At 40.5% G+C, this 16,578-nt stretch overlaps 1 protein-coding gene across 2 annotated transcripts in view; it reads right to left on the bottom strand.

The window, feature by feature from the left end:
• Nsd2 (nuclear receptor binding SET domain protein 2) overlaps positions 1 to 16,578 on the bottom strand; it is an 84,184-nt gene that overhangs the window by 61,590 nt on the left and 6,016 nt on the right. The window lies entirely within an intron of this gene.

The raw sequence follows: 16,578 nt of genomic DNA, 5'->3' as shown, positions 1-16,578 counted from the left end.
TAGCCAGGAGCAAAGTCCAAGTATACCACTACCACCAATAACTAATACGGCAGGGTGCCCACTTAAGAATTTAACTTGCAGGATAGAGAGCTGGCACAGAAGTTAAGAGGCCCTAACTGCTCTTGCAGAGAACCCAGTTTCAGTTCCCAACACTACACGGTGGCTCACAACCACCCTTCACTCTAGGATCTGGCACCCCTTCTGGCTTTCGAAAGAACTAGGCACACTTGTAGTATACAAACACACAAGCAAAATATCCATACACATTTAAAACATTAAAATGAATTAAAAATTACAACAGTGAAGTAGACAGTATTAAAAAGACCATATGTTGCCATACCAGAGTAGGATTATACTCTGAACTACACTGGAAGTTGAGGTAGAAAGAATACTTGTTCAGGACCTGTCTGAGCTACAGAATAAACTCAAAACCCACATAACTAACTTAGTGATACTGTCTCAAAATAAAAAGTATGGAGAGCTAGGGATGTGCTCAGTAGTAAGGTGACTGTCTGGTATGCACCAAACCCTAGGTTTAATCTTAACTATTAAGAAAGGTAAAAGGGAGATCTAAGTGGAAAATCTGTAGCTAATAAAAACTGTATCAAAAAAAATCAAAATGTCAATGAATGGTTTTCTTGTTTTTTTTTGTTTTTGTTTTTTTTGTTTTGTTTTGTTTTGTTTCCCCCACCTCGAGACAGGGTGTCTCAGTTTAGCTATGGAGCCTATCCTGGAACTCACTCTGTAGCCCAGGCTAGCCTTGAACAAACATAGATCCACCTGCCTCTGCCTCCCGAGTGCTGGGATTAAAGGTGTGTGCCACCATCGCCTGGCTGGATGGTTTTCTTTTAAAGATGTATTTTTTTATGTGCACCAGTGATTTGCCTGCATATGTCTGTGTACTACAGGAGCACTTAGTTCCCAGTGCCCATGGGGGTCAGAAGAGGGTATTGGATCCCATGGAATTGGAATTAAGGATGACTGTGAGCTACCATATGGGTGCTGGAATTGGAACCTAGGTCCACTACAAAAGGAGCAAGTTTTCTTAACCACTGAGCAATCTCTCCAACCCCTTAATAGACTATCTTAATGGCACACTGGAGGCTAGTTATAGTGGTATATGACTTTAATCCCAGCACTCAGGAGGCAGAGGCAGGAGGATCTCTCTGTGTTCAAGGCCTGACTGATCTATAGATTCCTTTTTTTAAAATAATATTTTCTTATTTATTTTTATTCATGTGTATGTCTATGTGTATGTATGCCACACGCTTGCAGAGGCCAGAAGGTGTCAGATCCCCTGGAGTTGGAGTTTTCAGGTAGCTTATAGCTGCCTGACATGGGTGCTGGAACTCAACTCATGTCCCCGGGAAGAGCAGTGCTCACCTTTAACCACTGAGTGATCTCTCCAGACCTATGGTCTAGAGTTTCAAAGGTCAGCCTAAATTACAAAGAGAGACCCTGTCTCAAAAAAAAATAAAATAAAAAATTAAAGCACATTGGAGAAAACAGAAGAGTCAAAAAAACTAAAAATATATTAAAAATATTCAAGACTTAAAAACAGGGAAAAAGTGCCAAATGGTGATGGCGAATGCCTTTAATCCCAGCACTTGAGAGGCAGAGGCAGATGAATCTCTGTGAGTTCAAGGCCAACCTGGTCTACAGAATGAGTTCCAGGACAGTCAGGACTACACAGAGAAACATTGTCTCAAAACAAAAACAATAACAAACAAACAAAAAAAAAAACAGGAGAAAAATTAGGAGAGGGGAGAATACAATTTCATCATGCTGTGGAACAAAATAAAGTCTGTATTCCCACCTTGCAAGTAAAGAGAGGATAAGGCAGAAAAAATATTTGGGGGGAGGGGCAATATAGTACAACTAATTAACAGAGTCAGCTTAGCAAATCCCAAACATGATGAAAATATAAGGAATGCATACCAAAGCATATAATTCAAACTGCTGAAAAAACAGAGAAACAAATCTAAAAATAAAAAAATAAATAGATGACACTTGTCAAACAGACTCAATTGAGTCTGGGCTACATTGTAAGTTCAAGTCCATCCTGAGCTACACAGAGAGTATATTTCAAAAATAAGAGCTTTAGGCTGGAGAGTTTCAGTAGGTATGGCTATTTACTGGGGGCTGGAGGTGGCTCAACTGTTAAGAGTGTTTGCTACTCTTCCTGAGGACTCATGTTCAATTCCCAGCCCCCACACACTGATTCACAACTGCCTGTAACTCCAGTTCCTGGGGATCCAACACCCTCTCTTCGAGACCACTGTGGACACCAGGCACACATGTGGTCCACAAACATACATGCAGGCAAAACACACATACACATAAAATACAACAAATAAATCTTATTCAAAATTTAAAAAAGTAGCCGGGCAGTGGTGGTGCACGCCTTTAATCCCAGCACTCGGGAGGCAGAGGCAGGCGGATCTCTGTGAGTCCGAGGCCAGCCTGGGCTACAGGGTGAGTTCCAGGAAAGGCGCAAAGCTACACAGAGAAACCTTGTCTCGGAAAAAAAAAAAAAAGTGTGCATACTGCTCTTCCACAGGACCCAAGCTCAGTTCCTAGCACCTATACTTCTAGCAGCTCACAAAAATCTGTAACTCCAGCTCCAGGGAAATCTGATTTGGGAAGATCTGATGTCTCTTGCTTCCAGGGGAACCTGCATTCACATACATATACCCACACACAGACATACACAGTTAAAGATAAAATAAATCTCTAGAAAACAACAATGAGTAAATAGATAAATCATGGGCTGGGTGATACAGCTCACTAGTGGAGTGTTTGTCTAGCATGTATACAGCTCTATCTAAATTCAATCTACAGCAACAAAAACTTTAAATATCCATTTAAATACAAAACAGTTGTGGGATAATCTTTTTGTACACTGTGAAGACGTGTCTTTGCCAAGGCACCTTCTAATTGGTTTAATAAAGAGCGAAAAGGCCAATAGCTAGGCAGGGAGAAAAAAATGGACTTCCGAGCAGAGAGAAGAACTTGGGATGCCAGAGACACCAAGGAGACACTGAAAACGTTGGACGTACGGTACAAGGAGAGGTAACTGTGGTACAAGGAGAGGTAACTGAGCTACGGGACAGAACATAGATTAAGAGAAACAGGTTAATTTGAGTTATAAGAGTTAGTTGAGGAAAAGCCTAAGCAAAGACTAAACTTTCACAATTAATAGTAAGTCTCCACATCCTTATTTGTGAGCTGGCGATCCAAAGAAAAGTCCGACTATGGGGCTGGAGAGATGGCTCAGAGGTTAAGAGCACTGGCTGCTCTTCCAGAGGTCCTGAGTTCAATTCCCAGCAACCACATGGTGGCTCACAGCCATCTATAATGAGATCTGGTGCCCTCTTCTGGCCTGCAGGCATACATGGAGGCAGAATGTCGTATACATAATAAATAAATAAATCTTTAAAAAAAAAAAAAAGAAAAGTCCGACTACAAATAGTAATATAGGTGATAACTTATCAGAAACCAAGGCCAGGGGCTGGAGAGATGGCTCAGAGGTTAAGCACACTGACTGCTCCTCTAGAGGAGCAGTACCCAAGGTTCAATTCCTAGCACCCATAGGGAGGCTCACAACCTTCTGTTACTACAGTCACAGAAGATCTGACCTAACATCCTCTACTGGCTTCTTGGTAACCAGGAATGCACGTGTTACACAGACAGACATGCAGACAAAATACCCACATATATATATTTTTTTTTTCATTTTATTTTTTATGTGTGTTGGTGTTCTGCCTGCATGTATGTCTGTGTAAGGGTGTCAGATCCCCTGGAACTGAAGTTACAAACAGTTGTGAGCTGCCATGTGGATGCTGGGAATTGAACCTGGGTACTTTGGAAGAGCAGCCAGTGCTCTTAGCCATTGAACCATCTTTCCAGGCCCCCATAAAAATTATTTTAATTAAAAAAGAAAGGTCAGAAGGCAGTATATTATTGTAAGAAAAATTGTCAATTTAACATATAGAAAAAAATATCCTCCAAGAATAATGAGCAAACGCATTGAGAGAAATATAAATTAAAAAGTTGTTACCAGCAAGCATGTAAGAAATGCTTGTAGGGAGAGCAGATATTTACCACTGGAGAAATAGCTCAGCTAGTAAAGTCACTTTCAGGACTGGGAAGATAAATTCAAATCCCCAAATTCAAGTAAAGTTGGAATGAGAGAACTGATTTCACAAAGTTGTCCTCTTATCTTGACATAGGCCTATAGACACATCTTTGGATACAGAAAGAGGTACAATTTTTTTTTTTTTTTTTAAGTTCTAGGTGAGAGCCAGGCATAGTGGTTATGGGCCTTTAATCCTGAACCTGGCACTTCGGAAGTGGAAGCAGAGAGATTTATGTAACTTCGATGTGTGCCTGGTCTACACAGAAAGTTCCAGCCAGGATAAAAAGTGAGATTCTGACTGAAATAATTAATTAAAATTAAAACAACGTTAAAAAAAAAAAAACTAAAACAACGTGCCAGGCGATGGTGGCACATTCCTTTAATCTCATGAGGCAGAGGCAGGCAGATCTCTATGAGTTCAAGGACAGCATGGTCTACAGAGTGACTTCCAGGACAGGCTCCAAAGTTACAGAGAAACCTTGTCTCAAAAAAACAAAAAAAACAAAACAAAACAAAAGGTAAAAAGCAAAACAATGTAATTATGCTTACTTCCACAAAAATAACTTTTTTTTTTTTTTTTTTTAGATAGAATCTTCCTATGTAGCCCTGGCCTGAAACTAACTATGCAGGCCAAGCTGACTCTGACCCAGATCCCACCTGGCTTTTTAAAAATTTGTTTTTGTTTGTTTGTTTGTTTTTAAACTTTTTCCTTTTCCTTTTTTTTTTTTTTTTTTTTTTTTTAACATTGCTGGGGATTGAAGCCAGGACCTCATACATACTAGGTAAATAATGTTCTACCACTGAGCTGCACCCCCAGGTCCACATATACACATTTAAATGGTCAATATGGTAAATTTTTATCATATATATGTTACCCCACACATACACCCCATTAGAAGTAGACAAAGACTGCCTCCAAGGAGCTTACATCCTAAAGAGAGGTCTAGGAAACCAGGGAAGAATAAGAGAAAGACAATTTTCAAAGGAAACCTGGCATTCATATTAAAAGCTTCCTATGCTTAGAGAAAGATAAATAAAACAGGCCACCAGATCGGTGTTGAAACTTCAGCACTTGAAAGATAAAATCTTTATCACTAAGAATCCAAAAGAGTTAAGTTAGTTTGAATGTTCAGTTTATGTATTTGAACTACAATAAACCAACCCTTTTATATAAAAAAAAAAAAAAAAAGAGTTAAGTTAGGACAGAATTACTAAGTTAGGATGACTCAGTGGGAGAGCTCTTACCTAGCATGTCCTAGATCCTATGTTCCACAGATCTCTAAGACCTAAGATTTCTTTAAAATCCCTAAGACTTTAAAAAGAAGAAATAAGAATTGCTGGAGACTGTGAGACTCAGCAGATAAAAGTGATTAACAATCAACAATAAAACAAGCCTGCCTACCTGAATTCAATCCTTGGAACACACAAAAAGGTAGAAGGGAGATTCCAAAAAAATTGTCCTCTGACCAGCTTGTAAAGAAAAGTAATCTCTTTACTAGAGCTTTATGCCCAGCTAAATTATCAAGGAAACATGAAGCTGAAGACATCAAATGTACAGATGAAGGGAGGCTTACACATATAGTCTTTTCACAAAGAAATGCTAGGAACTTCACCAAGATTATAAACCCAGAAGGAAAGATCAGTCAACAAAGTTGGAAAGAGTGGGTAATTCTAAAACAATTCTAAACAATTTTTTTTTTTAAATGAACTAGAGAGAAACAGGCAAGTAGTCTTTTTCCAAGGAACAGTTGTGAGCTGCCCTGTGGGTGCTGGGAATTGAACCCGGGTCTACCAGAGAGCAGCCACTGCTCCCAACTACTGAGCCATCTCTCTAGCCCCTAAACAATTTTTATATTTGAAGATTTACACATACACATACATACATACATAAGCTGGACACAGAAGACTTCATACTGAAAGACTCACTACAAGCCTGGCAGCAGTGGTGCATGCCTTTAATTCCAGCACTCAGGAGGCAGAGCCAGACGGATCTCTGTGAGTTCGAAGCCAGCCTGGTCTATAGAGTGAGATCCAGGACAGGCACCAAAACTACATGGAGAAACCCTGTCTCGAAAAACCAAAAAAGAAAAAAGAAAAAGAAAAAAAAGAAAGACTCACTATGGACTGCATTGCATTCATGAATCCAGGGCAGCTTTGGTCAAGGCCTAAACAAGGCTGGGCCATTCAACATTTCATCATGAATGCCAGAGAAGCTCATGAGGCTCCACCTCTCCTGAGAGACTACTAGAAGTTAATGGTTGTTGGGAAATCTTCAATGGTGCAGCTACAGTAAATTGCCTATGCTCCAGTAAATAACTTCCTACTCAAGTTCATGCTAGTAGCCATACTTACAGTGTGTCACACACACATACACACAAAATGAAATTACAAAAGGAACTTGGGAAGAAAGGTTTCAGCAGGAAAGAGAAGAGGTTGAGAAAGTACGAGGGATAAAAAAAATGACCAAAATTTATTATGAATATTTAAAATTGTCAAAGAATAAAAAAGTCATTATATTGTATAATTTCATCTATAGGAAATGTCCAAAATAGGTAAATGCATAGAGACAGAAAATAGCATGGTTTTCAAGAGCTGAGAGGAAGTTAGGAAGGGAAGTGACTTAGTTCAAAATTTTATGTTAAGAAAATTTAAAGCCAGGCAGTGGTGATGCACGACTTGAATCCCAGCACTTGGGAGGCCTGGTCTACAGTTCCAGGACAGCCAGAGATACAAGAGAAACCCTGTGGGGGGTGGAGGGGAAGACACGACCAGAGAGGGAGAGGTATAAAGTGTATTTGAGTAAGACTGTCCTTGTTCTACATTTCTACCTCCAGAAATGTCCCAGAGGTTCCTTTGACTGAGCACAATGTGACAGTACCAAACTAGGGTGATAGCTCAATGAGTAAAATGCTTGTATAGTACAAGTACAAGAACCTGAGTTCGGCTGGGTGGTGATGGCACACACCTTTAATCTCAGCACTCAAGAGGCAGAGGCAGGTACACCCTCTGAGTTTTGAGGCCAGTCTGGTCTAGAGTGAGTTCCAGGACAGCCAGAGTTGCACAGAGAAATCCTGAAGGGAGGGAAGGAGGGAAGGAGGGAGGGAGCAAACGAGCGAGCGAAAGAACAAACATGAGTTCAGATCCCCAGAATTCAGGGAAATCTAAATGCAATACCACACATTTGTAATCTTGGCATTTTTACATTGAGATGGAAGCCAGAATTCCCAAAAGAATTCCCAAAAGCTTGTGAGCCACCTAGCCTAGTAAATACAAAGGCAAACTACAAGAGAGACTGTCTCAAATAAGGTAGAATGTGAGGACAAAAAACCTGGGGCTGTCCTCTGACTTCCACATGCTTGCTGTGGCATATGCATACATCTTACACACCCATAACAATGAAAGAAAAAGAGGCCATCAACTTTAAAAGGTATTTATATAGAGGAGGGTTCTGTTGAGGAGGAAAGGAAAAGAGGAATGATATAATTATATTATAATCTCAAAAAATTTTTAATTACTTAAAAAATAATAACAGAGTCTGGGAGACATAGCTCAGTGATAACTTGTCTAGCATGCACAAGGCCCAATTTCTAAAACCTGCACAAATAGTAATAATAGAGCTTCCAGTAGTCTCTCAGGAGAGGTGGAGCCTCATGAGCTTCTCTAGCATTCATGATGAAATGTTGAATGGCCCAGCCTTGTTTAGGCCTTGACCAAAGCTGCCCTGGATTCATGAATGCAATGCAGTCCATAGTGAGTCTTTCTTTCTTTTCTTTTTCTTTTTTCTTTTTTGGTTTTTCGAGACAGGGTTTCTCCATGTAGTTTTGGTGCCTGTCCTGGATCTCACTCTATAGACCAGGCTGGCTTCGAACTCACAGAGATCCGTCTGGCTCTGCCTCCTGAGTGCTGGATTGCTCTCCAGTGGACTCGTGGCTTCTGCTTCTTCACTCAGTTAGTTCACTAAATCATCAAGATCCCTGAGAGAGCAAGAACACAATGGTAATAGAGAAACAAACTTGGGTTTAGATTTGCAAGGCAGATACTGAACAAATAAAAAGCACTAATATTTATTTCAAATGAATTTTAAGCTGGGCATGGTGGCTAACTCCTGTGATCCCAGCACCTAGGAGGTAGAAGCAGGCAGATCTCTATGAGTTTAAGGCCAACCTAGGACAGTTGTAGGACAGTCAAGACTAGATAGTAAGATCATGACTTAAAAGGGAAAAAAAAGGAAAAACGAGTGGTATCATATACCTATAATCTCAGAACTTTCAAAGTAGAGGAAGAAGGGTGGAGACGAGAGGATCTCAAATTCAAGGCCAGCCTAGAGTACATGAAATTGTCTCACAAAAAAGCAAAACGACCATAGAAGGAAAAAAGAGGGAAGGACTAATTTCCCTACATGCACCTTTCTCAATAGCCTCATTCTATGAGTTTTTACTTTTGATAGTATTGCTTCTTCTGCTGAAATACATTTCTCTCTTCCATTTGCTAGAAATTAGACAAGCTACTCACTCTCCTAACAGTTCATGCTTATCTCAGATTGCCAAGTGAATGAATCTGAACAGAAAAGCAACAAGGAACAGACAGAGGAGGAATGCCACAGGACCCTCTGGTCAGACACCAGACAGTGCAATATCCAAGTCATATTCAGACAAAACCCTGAAGTTATGGGTTGGCCACATTCTTCTTTGCCACCATGCAAATTTCTTTTGTGATCTGGGCAGAGGGTATGTCACTGTTTTTCCTTCAGTCCACATGTAACTCAGTTCTAGGGATACAAATGTGAACACAAGGTAAGTGTCCCACCTTTACAGAGCTTCCACATAAGCAAAGAAGGCAAGGAGAAAACAAATGAGGTCATTACTGCAATAGCAGGAGGCGGAAAAAAAAAAAGAAAAGAAAAAAGAGCAGCTTAAAGGAATCCAGAGAGCAAAGAAACACAATTTTATTTCTTTTTATGTGTATGGGTGTTTTGCCTGCATGTATATCTGTGCAACATTCGAAGGCCTGGTGCACATGAAAGCCAAAAAGGGTATCAGATCCCCCGGAACTAGTAACAGACAATTGTGAGGTCATGTTGGTGCTAGGAATTGAACCTGGATCCTCTGAAAGAAAAGCCAATGCTCTTAAGCACTGAGCTACATAATTTTTCAACCACATAATTTTTTTGTTTTGTTTTGGTTTTTTGTTTTAGTTTTTCGAGACAGGGTTTCTCTGTGTAGCCCTGGCTGTCCTGGGACTCAAGTTCAGAGATCCCCCTGCCTCTGCCTCCAGAGTGGTGGGATTAAAGAAGTGTGCCACCAATGCTGATTTAGCCATTTAATTTTTTAAAAAGATTTATTTTTTTCAGTGTCTGTCTCATGTATGTACACAAAATACATATATGCCTGATGCAAGCAGAACCCAAGAAAGTCAGATCCCCTAGAACTAGAGTTACAGACAGTTGTGAGCTACTATACGGGTGCTGGAAACTAAACTGGGTCCTTACCAAGAGCATACATGCAGAAAACCCCTCGTACACATAAAACTAAACAAAAAAATCTTGAGTCATGTCACACGTCTTTAGTCCCAGTACTTGGGATGCAGAAGCAAGTGGGTATCTGTGAGTTCAAGGCCAGCCTGGTCTACATAGTGAATTCCAGGAGAGCCAGAGCTATATATCAAGACCCTGTCTCGAGAAAACCAAAGAATAAAATTTTGTCTACTTAAGTCCCATTTCTCCATATTATAGCCACAACACTAGCCAATCATCATCACTATCTCTTACTAGGTCTAACATTGCAATCTCCTAACTAGCTTATCAATCAACAAACTCCTAGGTATCAGATCTACAGGAAGGGCTTACTAGACCACAGATGCTAGGCCCCACTCCAAAGCCCATGTCTCAGTGAGTATAGGACAGAACTGAGGAACCTGAATTTCTAACAAGTTCTTGAGCAGACTGATACTGCCAGATTGAGGACAAGACTTTGAGAACCGTAGGTATGTTATGGTACAGCAGCAGACCCAAAACCATTTGTTATGTGGCTCATGCTGAAGGAGTCTTTCTCATTCATAGTACACACCCATTTACTTCCAGTAAGAAACAGGAAAATGGGAAAATGCTAAAACATACACTTATATATTTTTTAAACTTTCACTCAAACAAGCAGGTGAAATAATTCAGTTGGTAAAGTGCTTGCTTTGCAAGCATGAGGACCTAAGATCATATCCCCGACATTTACTTAAAAAGATAGGTGTGGCTGGGCGGTGGGGGTGCATGCCTTTAATCCCAGCACTCAGGAGGCAGAGCCAGGTGGATCTCTATGAGTTCGAGGCCAGCCTGGGCTACAGAGTGAGTTCCAGGAAAGGTGCAAAGGTACACAGAAAAACCCTGTCTCAAAAAACAAAAATAACGGGGCTGGGGATTTAGCTCAGTGGTAGAGCGCTTGCCTAGCAAGCGCAAGGCCCTGGGTTGGGTCCTCAGCTCCAGAAAAAATTAGACCAAAAAAAAAAAAGCAATAAATAAATAAAATAATAACAACAACAACAAAAGATAGGTGTGATGGTGTGTGCCAATAATCCTAACACTGGGGAGGGGAGATAGGAGGACCCTTGGGGTTCATTGACCAACCAGTTTAGCCAAAACAGTAAGAAATGCTCAAAAAATTAGGTAGAGGCCAGGTATAGTGAAATAAGCCTTGAGAAGCATAGGCAGGCGGATCTCTGTGAGTTGGAGGGCAGCCTAGTCTACACAGCAAGTTCCAGGACAACCCGGACTACAAAGAGACCCTCTCTCAAAAAAGAGGCAGTAGTCTAGAGAGATGTTTCATAGTTAAGAACACCTTGTTCCTGCAGGATCGGTTCCCAGCACCCACATGGTGGCTTACAACTCCAGTGGTGAGGGATTAACTCCACTTCCAAGAGATTCAATGCCTTCTTCTGACCTCCAAGGACACTGCATGGGTGTGATGCACAAACATGTAAGCAAGCACTCATACACAGAGAATAATGAATAAAAAAATAAAAAAATATTTTCAATTAATGTAAAAAGAGATCAAGAAAGACAGCTGATGTCAACCTATTATCCACACATGTATACACACACGCACATGCACGTACACACATACACACTCGAGACTGTATATTTGCCTGATGTGATCAAAAAAACATTTAAAAAGAAAAAATCCTTTAATGGCTGGAAGGTGGTAGTGCACACCTTTTATCACAGCACTGGAGAGGCAGAAGCAGGTGGATTTCTGGGGCTGTTATACAGAGAAACCCTGTGGGGGGGGGACCTTTTCACTTAGAAGTGATATGCTGGGCTGGTAAGGTAAAAATGTATCCATTCAAACCTGATAACCTGAGTTCAATCCTAAGAACTCACATGGTAAAAGGAAGAGAACTCACTCCAAGTTATCCTCTGGTTTCCACACAGGGAACCACATGCATTCAAATAAATATAAATATAAATACAAACATATATACTTTTTTTTTTAATTTTTATGTGTATGGGTGTTTTGCCTGCATGTTTGTGCACCACACCCACAGTGCCCATAGAGGCCAAAAGAGGTACATCAGTTCTTCAGGGAATGTAGTTATAGACAGCTGTAAGCTTATGGGTGCTAGGGATTGAAACTGGGTCCTCTAGAACAGCAACCAATACTCTTAACCACTAATCTATCTCTCCAGCCCCTAATATGCCACTTTTCACTAACCAAAGAAAATCACACAGCCACATGAAATTTCAAAGGGACGAGCTGTTCAAACATATCAGACACACAAAGCAGAGAAAAATTAATGGAAAGTGTCCAATCTGAACTGGTTACTATAGGCTGGTTATTTATAAATACTCTTTTTATGGTGGCATCCAGAATGGTGACATGTGCCTTTAATCCCAGCACTCAGGAGGCAGAAACAGGAGGATGTCTGTGAGTTCAAGGCCAGCCTGGTCTACATAGTGAGTTCCAGGACAGCCAGGGCTACATAGTGAGAGACCCTGTCTTAAAAAAACAAAAACCAGACAAAACATTCCTCCTATCACCTCCATCCAGAGCCCTCTAAATAGACTTTCCAAGCCAGGCATAGTGGTGCATGTCCTTAATCCCAGCATTTGGGAGGCAGAGGCAGGTGGAACTCTCTGAGTTCGAGGCCAGCCTGGTCTACAAAATGAGTTCTGGGACAGCCAAGGCTACAAAGAGAAACCCTGTCTTGAAAAAACTAAATAAATTAATTAATTAAATATAATTTTTAAAAAGACAACAATAAAAATTTAAAGAAAAAAAAAAAAAAAAGAATAGGCTTTCCAACCTGGCAGTAGTGGTGGTGCATACCTTTAATCCCTTTAATCACTCAGGAAGCAGAGGCATGCAGATCTCTGTAGGTTTGGAGCCAGCCTGGTCTACAGAGTGAGTTCCAGGAGAGCCAGGGCTACACAGAGAAACCCTGTCTCAAAACAAAACAACAGGCTTTCCAAAGCACATAAATTTATGTTGCACATGTCACCTAACTCCCATACAACAGTACAACAGTACTAGAACCTAACACTGTCTCAGGATAAAAATACCAACAGCTAAAAGATCCTCCCCCAACATCCCATACATCTGCCCAGAACCTTTCCAGCCTCACCTACTACTCTAGTCATACAGGCTTTTTCCTCCCTCCTGAATATGCATACTTACCCTCTACCAAGTTGACACCCCAGACCACTTTTAGCTCTGCTCCAAATCAACCTATGAGGAAGTTTTCTTGATACCATCAGTATAACGTCCCTAGTAGACATACCCAAATCTCTCCTTCAAGAGTTGCTTTTTTGTTCTGGGAACTCTGAATACACATAAAATGGCAGAGCAGGTAGAATCTGCTCATACTATCATCCACATAAGCCAGTTCTGATCTAACCACACACCCACCCTGTCTCCTGTTAGAGTGTAAAATAAATCCCAGATTGCAAATCATTGTTAGTAAATGTTTGTATACATGTTTAAGACGTAGAGATTCTTGTGTTGCTTACAACACCACTATCAAAGATGTTTTTAACATTTTTTTCTTAGTAACAAATCTAGACATTGTTCCAAATTCTTTTTATTTGGAGTAGTAAGAAGAGAATGAACCCAGGGACTTTAGCTCTATTACTGAGCTATATCCTCAGCACTCAGTACTCTAATGTCTAATTTCCTCAAATGTGATAAATGGTATTAGCCATTTCTTATTTGACCAGATACAGATGCAAATAAGCCCTACACATCGTCAGTGTAATTCATCTACAGTCCTCTCCTGTCTTTAATTGTGGAAGAAAACAGGTTGCTAGTCTTGAGGTTTCCTGTGTCCTTACTTCTGTCAATGGCAAGCCTATAGTAACCAGTTCAGATTGGACACTTTCCATTCATTTTTCTCTGTTTTGTGTGTCTGATATGGCATAGTTTAAAATGTTCCTCTCTTCAGTAGTTTTATCAGCTGTTAAATGTGGATATTTCATCAAATTTGCTGTTGTGTGTTTTTTTTTCCTCTACAACTATCCCACATATTTTCAGAAACAAAATTTTTGTCTTTTTTTCCTCCTGCTTTGTTCTCTCACGGGTCACTAAATTTCATGGGATGAAGGACAAGGGTTCTGGCTTCTTACTGTCATAGGGCTAATCTCAGTTATTTCTCCAATAAAGAAAAAAATATTAGACAGAAGGCCAGGGAGATAGCTCAACTGGTAGTAGAGAGCTTATACAGCATTCAGCATAGCATGCTGGAAGCCTGGAGCTCAATCTCTAGGACCACATATAGTGGGTATGGTGGATATGCCTCTAATCCTAGCATTTGAAAGCTGAAGGCAAGAGGATTAGAAGTTCAAAAAATAGTAATTACTATTATTATTATTATTATTGTGTTTATATATGATGTGTGTTTATAATTGGCACAGAAAACATATCACATCAATTGTGGCAGAGGACAACTTTTGGAAGTCAGTTCACTAATTCCATTGTAGGTAAGAGGATCAACTAAGGCCATCACACTTGTGCACAAGTATTTTTACCCAATGAGCCATCTCTCTGGCCCAAGGATGTGAAATTCAAAGTTATCCTCAGCTACAGAATGAGAACCTGTCTGAGGGAGGGAGGGAGGGAGGGAGGGAGGGAGGGAGGGAGGGAGGGAGGGAGGGAATGAATCTATCAATCAAACAGGCAGGCGGGCAAATAAGGGAAAAAGCCCAGCAGGTAAAAGCACATGCCAAGCAAACATAAAAGAGTTCCATCTTTGGAAACACAAAGAGCTGTGTACAGGGAGGCAGGTTTGGTGGTGCATACCTTTAATCCCAGGCAGGCAGATCTCTTTGAGTTTGAGCTAACCTGGTCTACATGAGTTCCAGGCCAGCAAGGGTTACACAGTGAGATCCTGTTTTGTTTTTTTTTAAATTAGATACAGTGGCACACATCTATAATCCTAGCACTGTGACACGCATGAGAGAAGGCAGACGGGACAATCACCTGGAAGCTCCAGGGCTAGCTAGACTGAGGAATGCAGAGCAACAGAAACAGCAAAGGAGACCTTACCTCAAGATAGGGGAAAATTAATCTCTACACGCACCCCATGGCACATGAATACCCGCTCTCATACACAAGCATCACACACACAATAATAATAGTAATAATAATAATAAATAAAATAGAAATAAGAAGAAAGGAATGGCAGGAGTCAGTTATGGTGCACATGCTTGCAGTTCTAGCACCTGGAAATCTGAGACAGGAAGATCAATCACCACAGTTGAAAGTTAGCCTGTTACACATACCAAGTTCCAAACCAGCCAGAGCTATATAGCAAGACTCAAAAACTAAAAATGAGTAAATCAAAAAAAAAAAAAAATGTGTATATATATATATATATATATATATATATATAGAGAGAGAGAGAGAGAGAGAGAGAGAGAGAGAGAGAGAAAGGAAATGTGAGGCATTAAGTAAAAAACTGTAATGGCCTTTGCCCCTTCTACCCACTTACAGATAGTTAGGTTAAAACTTTTTCCTGAGAGCCAGGCGGTAGTGGTGCATGCCTTTAATCCCAGTACTTGGAAGGTAGAGGCAGGTAGATCTCTGTGAGTTCGAGGCTAGCCTGGTCTACAGAGCGAGTTGCAGGACAGCCAGGGCTACACAAAGAAACCCTGTCTCAAAAAAACAAAAAACAAAGAAAAAAATTCTAGAGCAGAACAATAATTTCCCAGGCCCTGCAAATTATCACATAAAGCATAGTGACTTTGAGCAAGTTATTTAACTAACATCTTTGGGATTCCTGCTGTGATATTTAGTTAAGATGAAGTAAAGAAGATTTTGCAGGGGCTGGAGAGTTGGCTCAGTGGTCAAGAGGTCTTACAAAGGACCCAGGTTCTATTCCAGCACCCACATGGTAGCTCACAACTGTTAAATTCCATCCCAGGGTATCCAATACCCTCTCTGACAGTCTTGGGAACCAGGCACACACCTGGTGTATCTATATACATGCAAACAAAATACTCACAGACATAAAATACTGAAGTAAATTAAATAAATAAATAAGCAAGCACCAGGGGAGCAGCACTGAGACAGGGACAGGCAGATCCCTGAGTTCCAGGACAGCCAGAACTACACAGAGAAACCGTTTCAAAAAGGGAAAAAAAAAAAAAAAAAAAAAAAAAGACTTGCAACTCAAAAAGCTATGTAGATAGGAATACTGACTCCTGAAAGTTGTACATTGATCCCTACATGCAAACCAAAAGCCACCCCCTCCACTACACACACACACACACACACACACACACACACATCTTTTTAAGCTGAATAGAACAAAGCTCCACATAGATGACACTAACTTCTAATCTTTAAAAGGAAGCAATACAAACCTCCTATTTCCTTTTTTTTTTTTTTTTCCTTTTTTGGTTTTTTGAGACAAGGTTTAGATGTAACAGCCCTGTCTGTCACAGAACTGGATTTTTATAGATCAGGCTGGCCTCGAACTCAACAATACATCCGCCTGCCTCAAGAATGCTGGGACTAAAGGCTTGTGCCACCACACCCAGCCAAACCTACTTCTAATTGAAAAAAAAAAAAAAAAATTCTAAACCCACACAATCCTGTGAAATAAAAATCCTTAGGAAAATATCAGATAATACCCAAAACCTGCCTCCATTTGTTAACTGAGTCCCTTCTACATCCAGGTGCTAAAGATACCAAGGCACCAGACAGGATCCTTCCCTTGAAAAACTCACTATTTAAAGAGGATGATATGAAACCTGGGCAATATGGTGGAGTCCTGACACAATATCATGACAAATTTGGCACAACACAGTACATCTGGTATATCTGGGCTTCAGTTCCAGATATGCAGCACCAGTGAAAGCAGGCTTTCCAGAGACAAGATCTGAGCCATCAAAAACTACTGCAGGGGGCCAGAGAGATGGCTCAGCAGTTAAGAGACTTGCTGCTTTTGTAGAGGATCTG

The sequence above is a fragment of the Peromyscus eremicus genome, chromosome 10, assembly GCF_949786415.1.
Source record: "Peromyscus eremicus chromosome 10, PerEre_H2_v1, whole genome shotgun sequence".
Taxonomy (NCBI): domain Eukaryota; kingdom Metazoa; phylum Chordata; class Mammalia; order Rodentia; family Cricetidae; genus Peromyscus; species Peromyscus eremicus.
This window is presented reverse-complemented; position numbering and strand designations above follow the sequence as displayed.